The 22837-nt window shown below is 33.6% G+C and overlaps 1 long non-coding RNA gene across 1 annotated transcript; it reads right to left on the reverse strand.

The window, feature by feature from the left end:
• Positions 1-797: 797 nt before the first annotated feature.
• LOC118762776 lies at positions 798-11618 on the reverse strand. Its single transcript, XR_004998526.1, has 3 exons — positions 11606-11618; positions 4895-4898; positions 798-864 (listed from the first exon to the last, which is right to left on the reverse strand). It is a non-coding gene; the product is annotated as an uncharacterized LOC118762776 (long non-coding RNA).
• Positions 11619-22837: the final 11219 nt, after the last annotated feature.

The raw sequence follows: 22837 nt of genomic DNA on the forward strand, positions 1-22837 counted from the left end.
AAACCGAGTAGACCTTCCATATTTTATCCTATGTGGGGAAATTTTTCCTTTTTTTCAATTGTCTACGCGTTCTTATGTAACATCGCAATGCATTGCCATGCATCATATTCAATCCTGTTGCCAACCTTATGCTTACTACATACAGGTTATTATTATTATTATTATTATTATTATTATTATTATTATTATTATTATTATTATTATTAAGTGAGAGAGCAGCTCATGCCATCAAAGTGACACTGGGGTAAAATATACGAAGCCCAATATACCAATCATGACCACCCGTCCGATAAAGGTACACCAGGCACATGCATCACAACCATATGTGCGCGACATGGTCATCTCATATCAAGATAAACAGCACATGACCTTGCAGGTGGGGCCCAGTTAGAATTTTCTTCAGGTTGAGTAGCCCATCCCGCTCAAACGGTCCCTGAATAAGGGTTGTTTAAGGATGTTGAAAGAACCACCCATGTTTCCAGAGGTGAATTATTCAAACCCCAAAGAATCCCTCTCAACACATGGCTATGATGCTCCCCCACTACTTCTGCTCATGATCAGAGATGCACATATCGTCAGCCACTAAGGGACATGCTCAACTGGTTAAGGTCAAACAACTGACAAGCAAATCTGTGGTATTGAGCAGAATATTTGCTGTAGACCATCTTTTATACCAAGACAAAACAATATACATGATAACACTTCCAATCAGTTAAGATCAGAAGCCATGAGAGCCACTGCCTGGTACTGCATCAGGGCATATTATTATTATTATTATTATTATTATTATTATTATTATTATTATTATTATTATTATTATTATTACGTGATGAAATCTCGCAGCTGATTTTGCTGGATATGATGCTGAGTAAGGGTCAGCTACCCAGAGCCAGCAGGATAAGTTGACTCTTGTTTACTGGTCATGCCTCAAGAACACTGCGAAGAATTTCTGAAGTTCCATGCATCGCTGATTTTTGTAGATGTACTACCTTTACATTTGTGCCAATCTTTTTCAGCCAAGTTGGTTGTTGAGTGCTGATACATCCTAGTGCGCCAGTTACTGTTGAGTTCACGTTTACTCTCCTCATTGACCACAGTCTTCGTATTTCTCACTTCAAATCGTCGTAGTTCTTCATTTTTTCTTCTTTCTCTTTGATCTTGTTGTCATCGGGACATGCTATGTCCATTATCGGGCACGTTTTTCTTTTTTTTTTATTTCACCACAACATTGTGCAATTTCCGATGTCTGGTCAGGTGATTGCACTGAATCCTTACATCCCACAGGATTCTACAATTTTCATTCTCGGTATTTGCTTCTGGTTTTTTTCTCATAAAACCCCTTTGCTCTTTGTAGGCCGTGATTTCCAAAAGGATCCCAATTGTTCGTTCTTGCCACATTGTCATGCCGTCTCTTGTATTCGCGTTGTGCCAATTTCGGAAATACGATGTACCATGCCGTGTCATCCCTATCACAATCTCCTATTCAGGATCGATGAACTAAATAACGCAACGGGTTAGACCTTGTGCCTATAATAAAAATGTTTAGTTTCACTGCAGCGGAATTTATTTTCGCGGAGATGTGTGGTATCTAGGAGTGATATTATTTGTATGTTATTCATATTCATAAATCTTGGGATTTTTATTATGTATTCATCTGTGGTTTTAATCTTACCTAATGCATCTGTTAATATAGGGATTACTTTTACTTTCAGGCTCCATAGTCAGGTTACCTCAATTTTATAATTTTTGTATTTCGAGGTTACCCCTTTCTTTTAGCGATAGATTGTCCTCTATTGAAATTGATGGCTATCAGAAGGCATTTCGTTTCTTGGTAATCACTCGCAACTGTATCTGATCCAGTAGCCTTAATCTATCAGCTTGCGTGGTTTGGCATATTTCAGGTTGGTTTGACATTTTCTGAGATTTTCTAGAATATGCATATTCCATCCTTTTTCTCTTGTCATTGTGTGGGCCAGGCATAGCTTCCAGTGTGTACAGGCCGAAATTTCAATGGTTCTATTCCTTTTTAATCAGGAAGGACAGCCAGAAACAATATGATTTATTGTTTCTTTCACAATGCCACATATTCTGCCGTAACGTATTGTATTTTTCTTCCTTGCTTGTTTTTGTGGAGTTGGGGCTTGATTTGCTGCGCCGATTGAAATCTCTCCAGACACTGCTCTGAGTCCTGAGCATTTCAAACAGTGTTGTCTTTCATTTGTGTATGTGTTGCACTGTATCTAGTTCATTGTATTTCATCCTTTCGGGATCGATAAAATAATTACCAATTGAGTAGTTGGTTGATATAATCGGCTACCTCCGTGCTTATAAAAGAAAAGGATCATCATCATCATCACCATCATCATCATCATCACCACCACCACCACATCATCATCATCATCATCATCATCATCATCATCATCTTCATCATCATCATCATCATCATCATCATCATCATCATCATCATCATCATCACACCACCACCACCACATCATCATCATCATCATCATCATCATCATCATCATCTTCATCATCATCATCATCATCATCATCATCATCATCATCATCATCATCATCATCATCACCATCATCATCATCATTATAGTTTCTATTACTGTATTCAACAGAGTATGTAGAAGAGAAGAAAATGTAACCCAGAAAATTCAGTTATCTTGCAAAGTGAGACCTCAGGAAGCAAAGCCTCGACATGTACTCACCCGAGACATTGTGTACACTTAGAACGAGTGCGATATAGTCCAGTGCAGACCTCAAGGTGGACAGGAACGTGAACGATATTACGAGTACATTCTAAGTTGTAGCGATCACGAACATATTACGTGTAGATGCTGAATGCAATATGACATCTTATCTTACTACATTGTACATCAGACATATGATCCCAGTCCATCGGCTACCAAAATGTTCCGTGCAAAGGAATCTGTGACATAGCTATTGAAACATAGACTGCCGCTCAATTTACAGAATCTTCAGTCATTTAGCATGATCGCCTTTGGCGGCATATTCTTGTTCAAACCATTATTTTAATAAAATTGTAGTTCTTGTCAATGGAAGATCAAAACGGAGTGTTTGACAACTGGATTGCTGTCCGGCGATCACAGTCCTTAATCAGTCGAGCAAAACAGCCGGTTGAACATACACGTTTCTTCTCTATAGCAGAGTAGTTCTAATGAGCTGCATCGAATATTTGGGAGTAACTCGTTACATCAATGAAAACCAATTGTCTGCTCATTTTCCTAGAAAACTTACATCTCAGTGACATACGAATGTAGCAGACTTTTTTCGACGTAGTCTCTGGAAAGTCAATGCTCCGTTATTCTGGTGTGCTCATTGTAAGTTCACGAACGATACATTGTGCATCCAATTGATATATATCTGAATACTTCTGACATTGATCTGTTGTCTCATATGAAATAAATCGGGTTATCACTGAGTCCAACGTGAATAGTAACTAACTTTTTTTAACTGGAGAGTAAGCGGTTTTCCGTTGTCTGTGCTTATAGTGAAAGAGGCTACATGGTGAAGGCGACTGAAGGAATTGAAATTCGATACATTATGTCGATGAATATTATATTGACTTAAAATTCTGTATTTTGTATTTCATTTACAAATTACACACCCACTACTATTCACTTTGGTAGCCTCTTTTTATATTCATACATTTTATTATTATTTACACGTAAACAAATTTAAATGTCTAGTTAAAGCACACACATATATATATGTATATGTATATATATATTTGAGAGTGAGAATCCTATGTTAATCAACTACAAATGTTATGTATTTATTTCAGTTCTTAATATTAGTATTTTGCCACAAACTTGTGATCTTCCCATTATTATATGTCTCTTTTAACGATCTTTTCTTATATAAGTTATTTTTTAATATTTCGTTACTGTACTTTGTTAAATTTTATGTGTTTTTTGTCTTTTTAATATTTTTTAGACACGGTGCCACGAAGTTTTCTGGTTCAGTCATATTGGATAAGTTTTCAAATAAGATATAGAAATCATTTCAATAGATTATGAAATAAAACAGATTCAGAAACATTGATGTTTTCATAGATCCCAACCAGGCTTTTGAAAATATATTTATTAATGGGAATCAATGTAAGTTATGTTGCAGACATAAATTTGTTAATAGCTATTCTAACAGAAATATATATACACTGAGTTTGTTTTGAATATGTCATAATATATAAAATCTCTCGACTTCAAGACAAAACCGCAAACATTTTCCCATTATAAATCTATGAAGCGTATATTCAACATGATATTTCAATAATAACTATTTGAATACTTGTATCAGTTGCCTTACAAATTCTGGGCAGACGTCACATGCTGTGTTATTCACACACTCCATGAACTGACTCCAATAATGTCATATGTAGACGTGTGATATTGTTTTGTTTATCCATCAGTTTTCTAGTAATTGTTTCTATCCAGACATTTTGTTTCATGGAATAAGTAAAAATAAATCTTGTGTTTTATATCACAAAATGTTATCCAAAAATCCTCAAAATACACTTTGACTAAGAAATTAAATTACACGCAATATAGGAATTTAACATACAGAACAACGTACCCCTGAATTATTTTTCCTTTAAGCATACATTTGATATTTATAATCAGCGTCACATTTGCTATGTCTCTATTTATCATTACTCGTGATTTTTTTCAATTGTCTGAGAATATACTTCGGTGAGGAAGATAAAATAAGAACCGAACATGTACGTTACGTTCATTACTCAGCTTTCAAAACCAGATGCACCCACTCCTATCTCAACCAGCTTTTTTACTTGAAAGAATCGGTTGATATGACTAAAGACTAAAGTTGCTAAAATAGTTATTGAAATAATCACGGACGCTGGGACGAAACTACGAGTAAAGAAATGTGCAAAACTCAGATTGTTTGTTGTTTCACAACATTTTAACGTGTTACAGAATATAAATATTTTAATATTTACGACTAAGGGAAAGCAGAATATATAGAAATAAATGCATCAATGCTACAAACTCTCGCCTAGTTAATATCCGGATACCTAAAACTGAGCTTCATTAGCAAGTGAGAGACTGTAATGCGTATGGAATTGCAATCAAATGGAGATATTGGCTTCTATTTGCTTACTGGTAGAAGAGAAATTGCACACACCTAAACACACACCTACAATCAATACGCACACATATACAAATACAGTTACACGGCATTACAACTTTGCAAACATGTAGGGAGATAGAACATTCAAACCAATAGTAAAAAGTAAATACAGAACAAGTTAACAAATCAGTGCACGTGTAAATTTTGGCATCAATATTTTTGTATTTATGTATCTGTCTCTCTATGTCTATCTATCTACCTACTTATTTGTCTGTCCCCTGTCTCTCTGTATGTATGCGTGTTTATATATACATATACTTACATCTTAACTATCGTCATCATCTTAGCCATCGTCTTCATCGTTATAGTCCTCACAATTAAATCACCATATTTCATATGATGGTGCTCATGATTATAAAATGGAAATATTATTCGGCTGATGAAGGTTAATTTTTCTAAAAATGTAATAGATAGTGATGTTTAAGATTAAATGAAAAAGTATTTACGCTGAAGATTTATGTACAAATATAAAACAATACAGAAAACTATATAAATTAATATTTACTTTTCTTTTTATTTTACTTCCTTTTGCCTCTATATATTCTGCCTTAAAGACCATGAGGTTCATCAATATTGATAAATATTGGAAGAAAATACGTCTTTTCTAATCGATTAGTTGACATAAATATAACATCACCAGGATAAATTCCTTGCAATATTTATCTCTGAATTTAAATCTAGTCTAGAGTAAAACCTGGCTTCTAGGTCAATAAGTGATAGAAAATATATGGAATAGATTTGACTGGTGTATGTGTGTCATGCAGAATTGGTTTTGCGCAGATACAGGAGGAATTTATATTTCTTGAAGCCACAAATTGTAATACATTTAATGTGGAAATAAAATTTGTATAGTGTAAAATAAGAAAAAAAGAAAAATGAAGTCAAATATTCAACCTTTTGGCTCATGATTAATATCAAATCTACACCAGACATTGTCACCATACATGACTGCTCTATAGCAAGAAGATCTAATTAAATAAGATTACAATTCAAGAATAGAATTGTCATTGAAAAGCTGCTTCTATTTCTCATACACTCTTTTATAAGTCTTTTAATAGTACATTTGAACTGTTACCATTATATAGAATTTTGCTTTCACTGAATGTGTGATCATTGCTACTAGATTTAAAAAAATGATTATCTGAAATAGGTGACTATCAGAGACTATTTTGAAGAGAACTTGCGACAAGCTTTTAACATATTTGAAATGTTAAAATGTTGCACTGCACTCCTGCGAGCGACAGTTTAAAAATTTCCTATATTTACTGTGCATAAACATTGGCATTTTAGAACCAAACGCGCGACAGAATACAGGAAAATAAGTGTTCGATTTTCTTGTGCTATGGTCAGGATATTTCATTCTTCATGTCCTAAGTTTATATTCATATGAAAACTCAGTATAGCAGTTTTAACGAATAAGAAAATCTTATAACGATACCTTAGCAGATCTATTGTCTAAATTTTGTAATAATCATACAAGAGCAATAATATTTATACAAATATGTTTTATTAAATACAAGGACTTGTAGAGATAAGATATGCGAAACTAAGTTTTGGAAGAAAAGTAGACTGTAAAACCCATTTTTACAAATAGCAAATATAACTGAAGGAAATAATAAATGAAAGTATACTGACACAATACATACTGAAAAACTTTTGGATTGATTGATTTCAACAAAGAGTCCCTGGTAAATGTTGTTGTAGAAACGTTCCAATATATTCGTGGTATACATTTTAATTTTACAAGAAATCTCTCATTCAGTTGTTAATTATATTCGGAACCTGTTTTTTTGCCATATCAGCTTCATAATATCTGAGGCACAGTTGATGCACAATTCAGTCAGACTGAATTGTGCATCAACTGTGCTAGCTGCAGAGCTATTGCTAGGTACAGAAGCAGTATTAATACCAAAAGATAACCATTGTATCCAACTTAACACTAAATTCCTCTAAAATATAACTTGAAATTGGCTTATATACAATGGAATAAAAGTTTGTGTCCAAATTAATGCGTAAAAAAATATTTTTTAAATATACAAGATTCATAATAAGAAACATCGGATGTTCACCTTCACTTTTGTATCACGGTAGAAATGAGTATTTGAAGCATGGCTAACGAAAATAATATATATTTATGGGATGTCTGAAAATATGTGAAAGTTCTAATGACCGAGAAGACCACAACGCCATACCGAAAGTCTGCCCACTGAAAACACCATGACAAAAAGCATGAGATTAACGATAGAAAGCCAAAGGCCTTGATGCTATACTCCATGTAGTAAGGACTACATGGGAGCTTAATGTCCTGAAGAACTGAAGAATATAAGAAACAAATAGAGGGACACGTAACTAACGGGTATCGATGGAAATAGTAAAAAAACAACAATATAACAGTTTCCTGAGTAACGTCAACCAAGACTCAGGTGTTTGTGCTCACTATAAGAAACAAATACGGTAGGGCATTATCCCCTAATCTTGCTAACCAGTAGTACTACTCCATCATCGCAGGGAGAGAAAAGTAGTTGAAGTCGGAAAGAAAGAAGAGTCGACATAATGGGAAGGGAAGATTTAATGTCTTCAAATTAATAACGATAAAATTCTTCAAGAAAATATCGAAGAAAAAGAAGAGGAGGAAAAGAAACTAAGCTTCACCATCCTTCGTAAATTTAAGAAACAATATTTTTTTTTTAATTAACCTGGTTCCTTGCAACATCAGTGTCTGAAGAGTCAGTGAAATTCCATAATTCGCTTTCAGTTAGATTTACCTGGTATTCAGCTACCGAACGTCTGCACTGAAGTGACGGGGCACATCGAAATAACGTGATCTGCCGGTTTGAGCGCCCATGGCATATGATTCTTATCTGCCAGCGATATAAGTATGTGTACTTTTATGCACCATGCGTCCATATGAAAAGGTCATTCGACGTAAATAATGCAGTATTTACAGATCTAAGAATATATACACACCAAGACGGATATAAAGACATGTTTGGGACATTAAAACTGCTTCCATCAATAATAATTATTTAACAACAACAACAACAACAACAACAACAATAATAATAATAATAATAATAATACTGCTGCTGTTATTGCTGTTACCTCTGCTGCTGCTACCAATGCTACTGCTGTCACTACTACTAATACTATTGCTACCACTGTTGTTGTTGCTGCTACTACTGCTAGTACTACCACTGCTGCTGCTACTACTACTGCTGCTGTTGTTGCTGCTGCCATTACTATTGCTACTACCACTGTCGCTGCTGCTGCTGACAATGATATTGCTGATGCTACAACTACTGGGGCTGCTATTTGGTTTTGACTGGACTTTGTGTCTTCTGACATACGTTCGATTAAAATGCGTGCGGAAAGTCGATTACGTGTACTTAAAACTAAGTTTGTCGTCAACTGAATTGGTTATTATTATTATATTGTTCATGAGTGTGTATGTGAGCGTATGGGTGCGTATGTGAAGACGGTTGTGCGTGTACGTATGTATATCTTAGTATATCTGTATTTCTCTATGTAGAAACAGTTTCTTGATATTTCAGTGATTGAAGTCATGTTATATTTCGAAACATTAACTGAAAATGCAGGAAAATTTGATGTTAATTTAATTTGTGCATAGCAAATGTACTGACAATCTGCCGATGGCGAAGTAAGTATGTATACGCGTGAGGCTCTGAGTTATTTAACTCAGTGACGCATCAAGATTCTTAATGTTATATACGTGATTATGCATTCAACATCCCATCACATATTCGTAAGAATTCATTGTATGAAGATACGAGTGAAATTCTAAGTTAACTGTCTCCGCAATAAACAGCCTTGTTTCATTAAAACCATACACAAAGAACTAGGGATACAGAATATAGAAAGGACACAATATCTAATAAATGTTGCATAGGCGAAAAATGTTGCATTATTCATGGTTGTAATACATTTCCTTAGATTTGCTGGAACAGCGCAGACCTGCAGGTAAACAACAGCTCTCAGACTATTTTCTTTGATATAATAGACATTATGAAGGATTCTTTAAGTATTTGATATACTCATAACTCGATTACATTCAAATAATAATAATAATTATAATAATAATGATAATAATAATAATAATAATAATAATAATAATAATAATAATAATAATAATAATATTAATGATAATAGTAGTAATAATAATAACAACAATAATAATAATAATAGTAGTAGTAATAGTAATAATAATAATAATAATAATAATAATAATAATAATAATAATAATAATAATAATAATAATAATAGTAGTAATAATGATAGTAATAATAATAATAATAATAATAATAATAATAATATAATAATAATAATAATAATAATAGCAATGATGATGATGATGATGATGATGATGAAGATGATGATGATGATACAAATGATAACATCAATCTTAATAATAGATGGCAATAACAATAACAATCATAGCAATAATACATAACAACAACAACAATATCAACTGCGATAATAATAATAGAGAGTAATGTGGATGATGACGCTGTCGCTGATGATGATGATGATAACAACAAGAATTATGATATTTAGAAAACAATGTTAGGAAAGAAAACAATAAATTACGTGTAAAACGAAAAGAATCAATATGAAAATATTACTAAATATTTCCCAATTCCCCATTCAAAGAGAAATTTTCATTTAAAATTCCAGTCACAAGTATTACTAATTGATACTTGTAATTAAATTATATTATTTTTTGAAGTGATTGAAACTTTATTTGGTGATTATGTGTCAAGTAATTTATTTAAAGTTTCAACTTTCTTCTGAACTTAGAATAGAACGAGTTTAATTAGTTAAACATTTCAGATGAATATTACAAATGAATTAAAAACAAATAAAGCAAAAAAAAAAGAAAAGATAAATTAAGACTGCAAAAAATAAAGAAATATTCAAATATAAATAAACATTCAATATAAATAATAAAATATGAATTACGAATTACTAATATTACTGCTAATGCTGAACTGCTGGTGCAGCAGTTGCAACTATAATAATAATAATAACAATAATAATAATAATAATGATAATAATAATAATAATAATAATAATAATAATAATAATAATAATAATAATAATATTATTATTATTATTATTATTATTATTATTACTTCTTTTTTTCTTCTTTCAAATTTGCTTCCATTTCTTGCCGAGTGTCTTCCCGACTCCTAGGGCAAAGAAACTCATAGTATACATTGGTAGGCCATTAAACCAAACTCAGTAGTTCGTTCATTTTTTTTTTTTAAGTTAAATTAAAATACATGAGCAGCAACAGTTCTCACATCGACAATGCTCTTCTCAATACGTGTGATGTACCAGTTAAGACAATCTTTTGTACTTCTTGCAGGGATGGTAAGCCAGGGATCATTCTCATATAATTTTTGGTTCCCTTCTTGATCATTCCTAGTGCTCCTACGATCACTGGTATTGTAACCGCCTTGAGATGCCACATTTTCTCAATTTCAATGAGTAGGTCTTTATATTTTCTGAGCTTGTCAAACTCTTTCGCTGAGATATTATGATCACAGGGGATGCTCATGTCGATCAATAAGCAAACTTTATTGTTTTGGTCTTTCACAACAATATCTGGTTTATTGGCCTTGATGGTTCGGTCTGTATGTACTGGAAAGTCCCACAGAATGGTTACATTTTCTCCTTCAGTTACAGCTTCAGGGTGGTGATTATACCACTTGTCGGCAGTTTTGATATTGTAATGCCGACTTATTAGCCAGTGTAGATATTGGCCAACTCTGTCATGTCTTAATTTATACTCCACTGGAGCTAAGACTTTATTTCATCCGTCATTACGTTCTGACGTTGAATTGGTCTTTCATCCTTTCGGTGTCCATAAAATTAGTACCGGTGAAACACTGGGGTTGGTGTAGTTGACTTATCCTCTCACCACAAAAATACAGGCCTTGTGCAAAAAATTATTATTATTATTATTATTATCATTATTATTATTATTTATTATTATTATATTATTATTATTATTATTATTATTATTATTATTATTATTATTATTATTATTATTATTATTATTATTATTATTCAGTAGTTTTATTTTTATAGCGTACTTTCACTTCACTACCGAGCGCAGCTCTGTGTGCCTTGGGTATGTGCTGTGATTTGTTGTGATGCTCTGATGGTTATTGTATGGAAAGTGTTCTGCGTAGGATGTGTGCAGTGCCTAGTAGTGCAATTTTCTGTATGTTGTATGTGTTTGTAAGTCCTGGTGTTTTTGTTATGTATTTGTCTGAATATTTTTTTATCATGCCTAATGCACCTACTATGATAGGAATTGTTTCTGTTTTCAGGTTCCACATTCTAGTTACCTCTATTTCCAGGTCTTTGTATTTTGAGAGTTTCTCCATTTCTTTTAGAGAACGTTGTCATCTGCCGGTATTGATACATCAATTAGAAAGCATTTTTTTCTTCATGATCTCTGACAACTATATCTGGTCTGTTGGCCTTAATTTCTCTATCTGTGTGTATCGGCATATCCCAGAGTATGGTTGCTTTCTCGTTTTCTGTGACCTTTTCTGGTGTGTGCCTATACCATCTTTTTTCTGTTGTTATTCCATAATGTTGGCATAGCTTCCAATGTATGTAGGCTCCAACTCTGTCATGTCTGTGAATATATTCCTTCTTAGCCAGGACTGGGCAGCTAGAGATAATATGATTTATTGTTTCTTGTCCATCTTCACATATTCTGCAGTTACTTGTAATATTTCTTTTCATTACATGTTTTTGGTAATTTCTGGTGGGGGGGCTTTGGTCTTGTGCTGCAATTAAAAATCCCTCTGTTTCTGCTTTGAGTCCTGAGCTTCTCAACCATTGCTGGGATTTTTCTTTGTCTATTTCTTTTGCGTTTAGTTTAGTGCAGTATTTACCATGAAGGGGCTTTTCTTGCCATCGTTTATCATGGCTCGTTGCTGTTCTATTTTTAGTTTGGATTTCATTTGTTTTATAGCTTTTGTTGTTTCTTCATCATCTTCTTCTTCTTCTTTGTGTTTATTAGGTGGTATGATTTCTTGTTTGTATTTGTCAGCTTCCTTAAATACTGAGAACAGTTTTTTTGTTTTGCTCGTGTTTTGCTGCTATCTGGATCAGTTTTCCTTCCTTCTGAAGTAGGTATTTTTGCAGTTCTATGGTGGTTATTTTATAGTAGTTTTCCAGCTGTATAAGGCCTCTACCACCTTCTATACGTTGTATATATAGTCTTTCTATGTCAGATTTTGGGTGATGCATCCTAGATCCTGTCAGTATTTTTCTTGTTTTCCTATCTATTTTGGACAGTTCATTTCGTGTCCAGTTAAGGATATTGTAGCTGTAACTTATAACTGGGACAGCTAAAGTGTTGATACCTATTATCTTGTTTTTAGCATTGAGCTCTGTTTTTAGTATTGATCTACCTCGTCTATAATATTCTTTTTTTATTTTCTCTTTCATTTGTGTGTGTTGTGTCTTATCTAGTTCATGGATTCCTAAGTATTTGTAAGTTTGGCTTTGTCTAATTCTTTTATTTCATTGGTTTTATGTAGTGTGATGTTGTTACTCTTAACTAGTTTTCCTCTTTTCATGGTTACTTTGGCGCATTTTTCTAATCCAAATTTCATATCTATTTCTTTGGTAAATCCATGAACTGTCTTTAATAGTGTTTCCAGCTGTTTGTCATTTGCAGCGTATAGTTTTAGGTCATCCATATATAAAAGGTGGCTGATCGTTTTGCCGTAACATTTATATCCGCATCCAGTTCTATTTAGCATATCAGATAGAGGTGACAGTGCCAAGCAGAAAAGGAGTGGAGAGAGCGTGTCTCCCTGGAATATTCTTCTTCTAATGGGGATGTCTTTGGTTTTCATGAGTCCCTCTTTTGTTTGGAGGTGTAGGACTGTTTGCCATTTATTCATAGAGTGCCCTATGAATTTTATGATTGTTGGTGCTACTTTGTTAACGGCTAGTGTTTCGAGGATCCATGTGTGGGGGATGCTATCAAACGCCTTTTTGTAGTCAATCCAGGCCATACTGAGGCCTTTCTTCTTTCTGTGGCTGTCTTCAGTTACGGCTTTATTAATCATTAGTTGATCTTTACAGCCATATGAACCCTTGCGGCATCCTTTCTGCTCTTCTGGGAACAGTTTGTTTTCGTCCAGGTGCTTGTTCAGCCTTTGCGATATCACTGCAGTAAATGCCTTGAACATAGTAGGGAGGCAGGTTATTGTAGTTTTCTGGTTTTGTTGTTTCATTTGATTTGGGGTTTAAGATGGTTTTCCCCTTCGTGAGCCATTCAGGCATTGTCTCTGGCTCTGCTAGTATGCTGTTAAAGTTTTCAGCCAGCTTTTTGTGCATTCCTGTTAGATATTTCAACCAGAAGTTGGGGATCTTGTCATGCCCAGGTGCCTTCCAGTTGCTTAGTTATTGCAGTGCCTGGGTGACCTCTTCAGTCGTTATGGGGGTCCAAAGTTGTTCAGATGCCGAGTTTGTTATTTTCATACTCCTTTTTTTTGGCTGTTCGTTCGCCGACCATATTTCTCTCCAGAATTCTTCCAATTCTTCTGCCGTTGGTGCTGCAGTTATTATTATTATTATTATTATTATTATTATTATTATTATTATTATTATTATTACTTTTTTTTCTTCTTCTTTCAAATTTTCTTCCATTTCTTGCCGAGTGTCGTCCCGACTCCTAGGGCAAAGAAACTCATAGTGTATATTGGTAGGCCATTAAACCAAACCTAGTAGTTCGTTCATTTAAAAAAAAATTTTTTTTTTAAGTTAAATTAAAATGCATTACCAGCAACAGTTCTCACATCGACAATGCTCTTCTCAATACGTGTGATGTACCAGTTAAGACAATCTTTTGCACTGTCATATTATTATTATTATTATTATTATTATTATTATTATTATTATTATTATTATTATTATTATTATTTAAGCTTATTCTTTTCTTATTTTTATTCATATACACACAATACACAACAGATAACACTATTGGAAAAGAAAAAATTTCTAACGTCAGGCTAGAACAAGTAACCTTGGATGCCAAGAGCCCGCCTAAGTAACCTTGGATGTCAAGAGCCCGCCTAAGTATCCTAACTGTCCCTAATAACATTGTTTTCTGGAGATATACTAAACTGAGTTTTATGTATATTTCCTCTATCCATCAGTTCGAATCTTTATAGATACTCCTTAATGCTTTCACAGTACGTAGTTGTCCTTTAAGCTCATTATCGTCTTTGCAATATAAAAATTATCCGTATTAAGTCATCCATATATAATAGATGACTTATTTTCTTTTCACCAATTTTATATCCATACCCTGTTCTTTTAAGTCCGTTTGTAAGGGATATTAGTGCTATGCAGAAAATAAAGGTGAAAGTGAGTCACTTAGGACTTGATATTAATATTTTGTCTGGTTAGTACTCCATTAGTGTGGTATAACTGGAGATTCCTATTCCACATCGACATCAGAGGAGAAATTTTGAAGATGTCCAGCGATTCAAGATCTATGAATGCGGTATGCTGTCGAAGTACTTTTTATAATCAATCCATGCAGAACTGAGATTTCTGCGTTTGTTATGACAGTTCTCAACTATCATGCGATTAATTAGGAGTTTGTCTTTACAACCGTACGAACCTCGTCGGCAAATATCGTTCTGTTGTATAAATTTGTATGTTTTCGCCACGAGAATGGTTGTTAAAATTTTATAGCCATGCTATGGGCCGATAGTTTTGGAGAAATTCGGCTTCATTATTTTTCAAGAGTAGGTAAGTAATACCTCTTGTTATCAGTCAGGTGTTTTCGAAGGATCTCTCATAATTTCATTGAATAACTGGACTACATCTTTTGTGCGCACAGGATCGAGGCGAGCCAGAAATTTGGCACCTAATCATTACCAGGGGATTTCCATTTATGAGCTTTCGTGTGTGTCATCCTTAGGTCTGCTATTGTGATGTGTTTCCATGCTTATTCTGGTAAGCTTTTGTAGGGTCTTTCTGCGCGTCTAATCCAGTCTACATTTTCATTGTAAGTCTTTTCATAAGACCAGATAATTTTTCCAGAAGATTTCACCTTCTTCCCTAGCAGTGAAGTGGTCTACAGCGGCTAATTTCTTCCCTATTTCTCTGTAGAATATTTTCGCATTGGATGTGAACAGCTTATCTTGCTCATTATTATTATTGATATTATTATTATTATTATTACTATTATAATAATTATTATTATTACTATTATTATCATTAGTAGTAGTAGTAGTAGTAGTAGTAGCATCAGAAGCAGTAGTAGCTGTAGCTGTAGTAGTAGTAGTAGTAGTAGTAGTAGTAGTAGTAGTAGTAGTAGTTGTTGTTGTTGTTTTTGTTGTAGTACCATAAATGCGGCGAAGTAGCAGAATCGTTGGAACGCCGGGCAGAAAGTTTAGAGGCATTTTATCCCTCTTTAAGTTCTGAGTTAAAATTCCTCCATGGTCGACTTTACCTTTTATCCTTTCGGTTTCGATAAAATAAATTCTAATTGTATACTGGGTTCGATGCAATCAACTTTCCCCTCTCCCTCACCTACTGTTCTTGTGCTAAAATTTGATGCCATCATCATCATCATCATCACCACCACCACCATCATCATCATCATCATCATCATCATCATCATCATCATCATCATCATCATCATCATCATCATCATCATCGTCGTCGTCGTCGTCATCATCATCATCATCACTACAAGGGTGTCGGTGATCTGGCAGAATCGTTAGGACGTCACGCAAGACGTTTAGCGGCCTTTCACCCGTCTTTACGTTCTGAGCTCAAATTCCGTCGAGGTCGTCTATGTCTTTCATCTTTTCGGTGTCGATAAGATATGTATCAGACACATACTAGAGTCGGTGTAACTGATTAGCCTCCTCGCCTAGATATTAAGGTCTTGTAGAAACATTGTGATAATTAGAAGTATTCGGTCAGCTGACCGAACAATTAGCACGTCGAACAAAATGCTTAACAGTATATCTGCCGGATTTACCTTCTATAATGAAATTCAGCTGAGATCTACTTCACCTTTCAACTGTTTTAAGGGTCGATTAAATAAGTACTACGTGATTACTGTTAATATTTCAGGCCTGATGTCTATGTAAGAAAAGATTATCGGAAATGGAAATAATAGCATCAGCAGCATTTAAAAAGTAGTATTAAAAAAAAGTATAGAGCGCAAGTGTAATTTCAATAAAGAATAAAATAAGAATTTTTAATACTAACGTAAAAGCGGTGTTATTGTATGGGGTTGAGACATGGCGAACAACTGTTAAGTCAAATAAGCAAATACAATCATTCATCAACAGATACTTGGGTAGTATACTTAAAATTAGATGGCCCGAACACATAAGCAATATAGAACTATGGCAAATAACAAATCAAGTTTCAATTAGGGAGCAAATATTTAAGAAAAAGTGGAAGTGGATTGGTAGTACAATTAGAATAGAGACACCAAATATAGCGAAAAGTGCTTTACAGTGGAAACCAGATTGATATAGAAAGAGAGGTAGGCCTAAGAACTCGTGGCGTAGATCGGGACAAAAGTAACTAGAGAAAGGGTGACATTCATGGCAGATTATTAGTACAGAAGCGAAACATTATGCGACATGGAATTCAACTATAAGTGGCCTATACTCCGCGTTGGAGGTTTAAAGGCAGAAAAAAAAATAGTACGTATTCTTTCAAATTATCCGATATCGATCAACGTTATGTGCGTGAGAATACTTTTAAGGATATTCGCCATGAATAAATATCAATATTTACCATAGGCGTGCAGTATTTTACTCAGTGAACAGGCAATCTTGCTACGTTGGCTCTGTTTTATACACTTACTTCGTTCGAAGACCACATTCAGTGCGTATATAACATATAACAACGAAAAAGAAAAAGAAAAGAAGCTGTAAAATCACAATGAGTGTGGTGTACTTTGTCGCTTTTGTTATCAAGTGCATAGCATAGCATAATGAAGTTGGTGACGTATCTCTTTCAGATAATACTATTTTTCTAATGAAATGTTGCTTTTCTTAAAAACTTAAACATAGGCATTTTACACCAGAAAAGCAAAGACGAGCATTAATACAGATCACTTGTCAGTGGATATACATGTTCTGCTTCATTTGCACCTCATACAATTATTAACGTTGCCAAATTATAAGAGCTTTGAAATTCTTTATTTCGGTCTACATCAAACAAAATTGTTATTTGCAAAAAGCCTCGTTTCTGGGTTTAATTGAAATTCCTTAAACTTGAAGGGAAAATGAATACCTGATAATAAATGATTATATTCTAACTTCAGATACCTTATATCGCATAAGAAAATGCATTTAATTTTCATTTCTATTGTTTTATGAATTATTGTATTATTATTTTCTTTTTACCAATAATCATTTTTAATGTTTAAATAAAGACAAATACAAATGAAAATTAGCTATTTCATAAACATTTGTACTTTACCATTTCAAATGCTTAAATTTCAAAGAACTGTTTTCACATTGAGTTTTGATTCATTGTTTAAATTCTTCATATTCTACATTAGCATTATCACAGTAAGAAACATCACTATTCTCAAATCACAATGAGTCTAGTGGCACTACAACATTATCAAATTCCAATAAATTTACGCAAAAGATCTTCAGAATCCAATATTCCTTAGTTAAAGACAATTAAGGAATGGCTTTAGATGCTTGAAGTTTAATTTCAGAAGAGATTGTAAATTCATAAGTAGGAATGGTAATATAATAACAAAGGATATATAATAGGAAAGGAATTGTTCAAATTAGCTGACAGGATTTCAGCAAGTAGTTCAATAATTGAGAATTTAAATAGAAACATTAAAACTAAATTATATAATTATTTTCCAAGTGGGTAGAAGGTCACACAATAAGGGACACTAGAAGGTATTGATTCACACACCTATATAGTAACTTTGTTTCAAACTTTGGAACACAGCCAGCAATTTTGAGGTAAATCGATTACATCGACCCAAGTAGGCAACAGGTGTTTATCATATCGACTACGAAATGATAGAAGGTAAAGTCGACCGCAGTGGAATTTGAACACAGAATGTAAAGACTGACGAGATGCAGCTCAGCATTGTGTCGGGCGTACTAACTCACCCATACTAAGTCAGTTTCAGCGAGATTTGATCTCACACAGAAAGTGGAATCTTAAACACCGTAAAGAGTTTCAATCAATTATTTCACCATTTCGACCAGCTCACTATCCTTTAAACTATATTATGTAATAATAAATTTGAGATAACCGTTGATAAACTGTACTTATCATATTACAGCTAACGATTTATGAATACTAATTTATGAAGCGAAATATTATTAACCAAAATCAAAGGAGGTTTAGTTAAAACATAGTAACCGAAGCTTAACATTTCTAAAGTGGAATATATAAAATAACAAGGGCATATCACAGTATTACTCATAATAAAGGAATTATGATTAATTAGGAAGAATACAAGTATAAAATTTTCTTTTAATTTCATAGTCTCTTGGATTGCTTTATAAGAGTCAAAAGGCTAATTATTAGTAGTCAAGCAGAAAATATAGCTATTTTATGAGTGTGAAATACGTAAATAGTTAATTATCAAATCAAACTGCTCGCATAGTACAAGCTTGCAATAACATCATGAAGTAGTATGTCGCTTTTTAAAAGTAGTAGAGTCTGATATGGGAATTAGAGTAAACAGATAATGTCTTATCTAACCATATTCACTAATTTGAATAGAGTGGTTTTGGAACTGAACAATCAATATGAAACATACACATAGATAAAACTTTACCTTTCTAAAGTCCCAAACATACAGAATAAGAAAATAAAAAAAAATGTGTGAAGAGAAAGAGCTTCAACAAGGATCGGAATCAATGAGAATCACAAAAACTTATCAGTTTCAGCTGTAGACACAATGCTGAATATTTGGGAGAGGGGCAGGTCAATACCAGTGGCACTTGACTGTCAGTTTATGTTATTGGACTAGAGATGATGAAATGAAATCTTGGCTCGGCTGAATTTGATGTGAAAACGCAAAGAGCTGGGGTGGTGATTGTATAACTACTACACTCACTTGTTTAAGTAGTTATGAAATAACTACATACTGAGTAAAATCATTCCCGAAATTGATATGATCAACTAAAACTTTGAGGTGAGTGCACCTTTATGGTCGCTTCCTATTGACCAAAACGAGTGAAGAATAAATCCTGTAATAATTTTTATTCATACATTTGTATGCAGTGTTAATATTACTGAATGCTACATAATCCAACTCTACTTAAAGATATGAATATTGTTTTCCCACCATTTAATTTCGTTAAAATCATCTGCACCAAAAATAAAATGTCTTAATTTTTTGCAACGTTACCAGGGCTTTCTAGCAATTTTTTAAATCTTAATCCGTTTAACATTCGCAGGTCAGTGTAAAGGCTTTTATATGTCTCTATACACTACTCTTAAATGTCAAACTGATTTTCATATTAGCATCATTCTTAATAATACATGCTTTCCGACTTTTTATATTTGTAATCTCTGTTTTACTATGTTGGCAATAATCAATAAAGTTAGTTAATAAACATTAAATTTATTTTCATTATTTGGAATTATGTTGACCATGTAAACTAAAGCTTCTTCGTTTAACTCCTGTTCCACAAACATTTCCTGAAGTTCTTCGGCAACTAAATCATGCAACCTCTCATCTAGCGTTGAACGGGCGACAGTATGTCAGTGTTTAAATTTAGCATTTTTTAAATTCAACTTTTTTGCTTTCCAGCATTTATTTAAGCTGGTTTTATTAATTTTTCAAATCGCTATTGCAATTATCTTTGCAGGGTGAAGAACATTACACTTTTACAGTACCTCAAAAGCAATAAAATTACTTGCTTCCATATTTAATATTTATACGAATATTAAGTAAAGCTTGTCTTAATGTTACAAATCTTGTGGCTTGATCTCATGGTCGTATACAAATGGTGTATTAGCGGAAGGTGGAAGTTAAAAGGGGGTATTAGTTCTAATTCTACATAGAAGTGTTGAATATTATCTATTGATTATCTACCAGGGTTGAATCTTTGAGGTGATACAGGATAAATAAAGTTTGGGTAAAATATTACAGTTGTTATCCAGCTTTATATTTCTTTACACGCTAATGAACTGGAACATTACTGTTGCTCAATCCTCATTTGTGAAACCTGAATAAAGATACGTATTAATCGAAACTCTTAAGACAACCCCGTCCTGATGTGATTTCACGTCAAAGGCATATACTCGATCGCCATAGATGACCGACTACTAGGATTACCATACTCAAACAGGTCAACTAACCAATCCTACGAGTAACTGGATTACAGGAGCACGTTACAATTCACAGCGTTAATAATAATGATAATAATAATCCTTTCTGCTATAGACACAAGACCTTAAACTTTGGGGGAAGAGCCAGTCGATTTCATCGACCCAAGTGTGTAATTCATACATGTTTCATTGACACCAAACGGGTGAAAATCAAAGTCAACATCGGCGGAATTTTAACTCAGAACATAACGACAAACAAAATGGCGCTAGTCATTTAGCCCGTGGTACAATCAATTCTGCCACCTCACAAACTTCTTCTTCTTCTTCTTCTTCTTCTTCTTCTTCTTCTTCTTCTTCTTCTTCTTCTTCTTCTTTTTCTTCTTTTTCTTCTTCTTCTTTTTCTTCATCATCATCTTCTTTTTCTTCATCATCATCATATTCTTCTTCTTTTTCTTCTTCTTTTTCTTCATCATCATCATATTCTTCTTCTTCTTCTTCTTCTTCTTCTTCTTCTTCTTCTTCTTCTCTTCTTCTTCTCATTAGCATGAAATTTTGGGGGAAGGGCTAAGTCGATTACATCATCTCCAGCGTTTCACTGGTACTTAACTCATCGAATCCGAAAGGATGAAAAGCAAAGTCGACCTCGGCGGAATTTTAAATCAGAACTGATAGGCTGTATGCACCTAGAAACAGGAGAGGAAGAGGCCTTATAAGATGCAAGATCTGTGTTGTCAACGGGAACATCATGCAAGGCTACATTAAACAGCAAAATGAATCCTTGTTTGTCGCTGTTACATTAAACAATATAATACGTACTGAAAATGTGATACACCCATAAACATTTATCAAAGAAAACGAAGAAAGGATAAACAATTGGAGAATGAAGCCAACGTATGGGCAATATCTCAGAGGAATGTAAGGAAAAGACAGGAAGAGCACATGGGTAGGGATAAGAAAATGTGATCTGAAAGGATGCACTTTGATATTGAAATGCATCGTTCTGAAAACTAATGAAACCAAGTTCCAAATAGATAAGAGCAGAGGTACCACTCCTCTGTAGGATATATGACAGCAAAAACGAAACAAAATTAAGTGGAAGCAAGTGAAACGACCTGGGCATATTTCAGTGGAAGCAGACTGTGCAAAGTTTGCTTTGATTCGAGGCCAATGAACCTATAGTGTTCGCACTATACACGTGCTTCCTTGAATATAAAAAGAGAAATTGTTCGTCGGTGACATCAGGAAGGAAAATTTGTTTTAAAGACGATGTCTTCTTCGTTCGCTGACTAGCGAACTAAAATATACATAAAAGTACATAAACTGACTCTTTTAGTATAACAGTAACAGGATTGAAAAGCTTCTTTAATACAAAATTATTGCAAAACGCTGACTTGCGCTTCCATTGCGCGAGCATTTTTGGGTATAATCAATCAATATTACATTATACAAATCGGTCCATATTGAGTCAACTGTGACACCAAATACCCAAAACGGTGCTAATATATTTTCAAGGTGATTCGCTCGCGGATATTTTAGATAATTTTGTTAGCATAATCAATTCAATATAGACCGATTCGTCTATTATAACATTGAAGGATTATATCCAAACGTACTTGCGTAATGGAAACGCGTGCTGTCTTTTTGTATCTTCTAATCCTGTATTAATGAGGTCCTATTCTTCGTTTTTTAAACATACTTATATAGTCTGGAATTTTTTCGAAATTCTTCTAAGCTAGCTTCGGGTTTACTGATAGGACCATGAGCTTAATACCGAATGGTAATACTTTGGATCCTATAGATTCCGATCCATCGACATAGCCAGCTAAGTTTGGATGTCTACAGAGTGTTTACAAAGGTGTCTGCCTGGTTTTTGAATCCCTATCACTTTCAATGATATATATATGTCTGTGTGTATATATAAAGAGAGATGAGAGCAATATATATATAGAGAGAGAGAGAGAGAGAGAGAGTCAGTGTGTGTGTGTTCGAAAAATATGAAAAGAGAGAGATATGGGAAGTATATGACAGATAGTTCAGATAAAGTGATACATAGCAAATAACAGGAAAATAAATGTATTAGGAGACAACATAATAAATAGTATAATTTCTAAATTGACAGTTTCACTTTTAAGTGAATAAGAAACCTTTTATTTTCTTCGAATACAACAGACTTGGAAAATATAATTTTAATACGTTAGAAAAATTTCGCAAGGAAAATCTATAAAGTATATAATCGCAGATATGTCATTTGTGTTTAATATCTTCATTTAACCATATTTTACTACTAAGTTACTCAATT

The sequence above is a fragment of the Octopus sinensis genome, linkage group LG3, assembly GCF_006345805.1.
Source record: "Octopus sinensis linkage group LG3, ASM634580v1, whole genome shotgun sequence".
Classification (NCBI taxonomy): domain Eukaryota; kingdom Metazoa; phylum Mollusca; class Cephalopoda; order Octopoda; family Octopodidae; genus Octopus; species Octopus sinensis.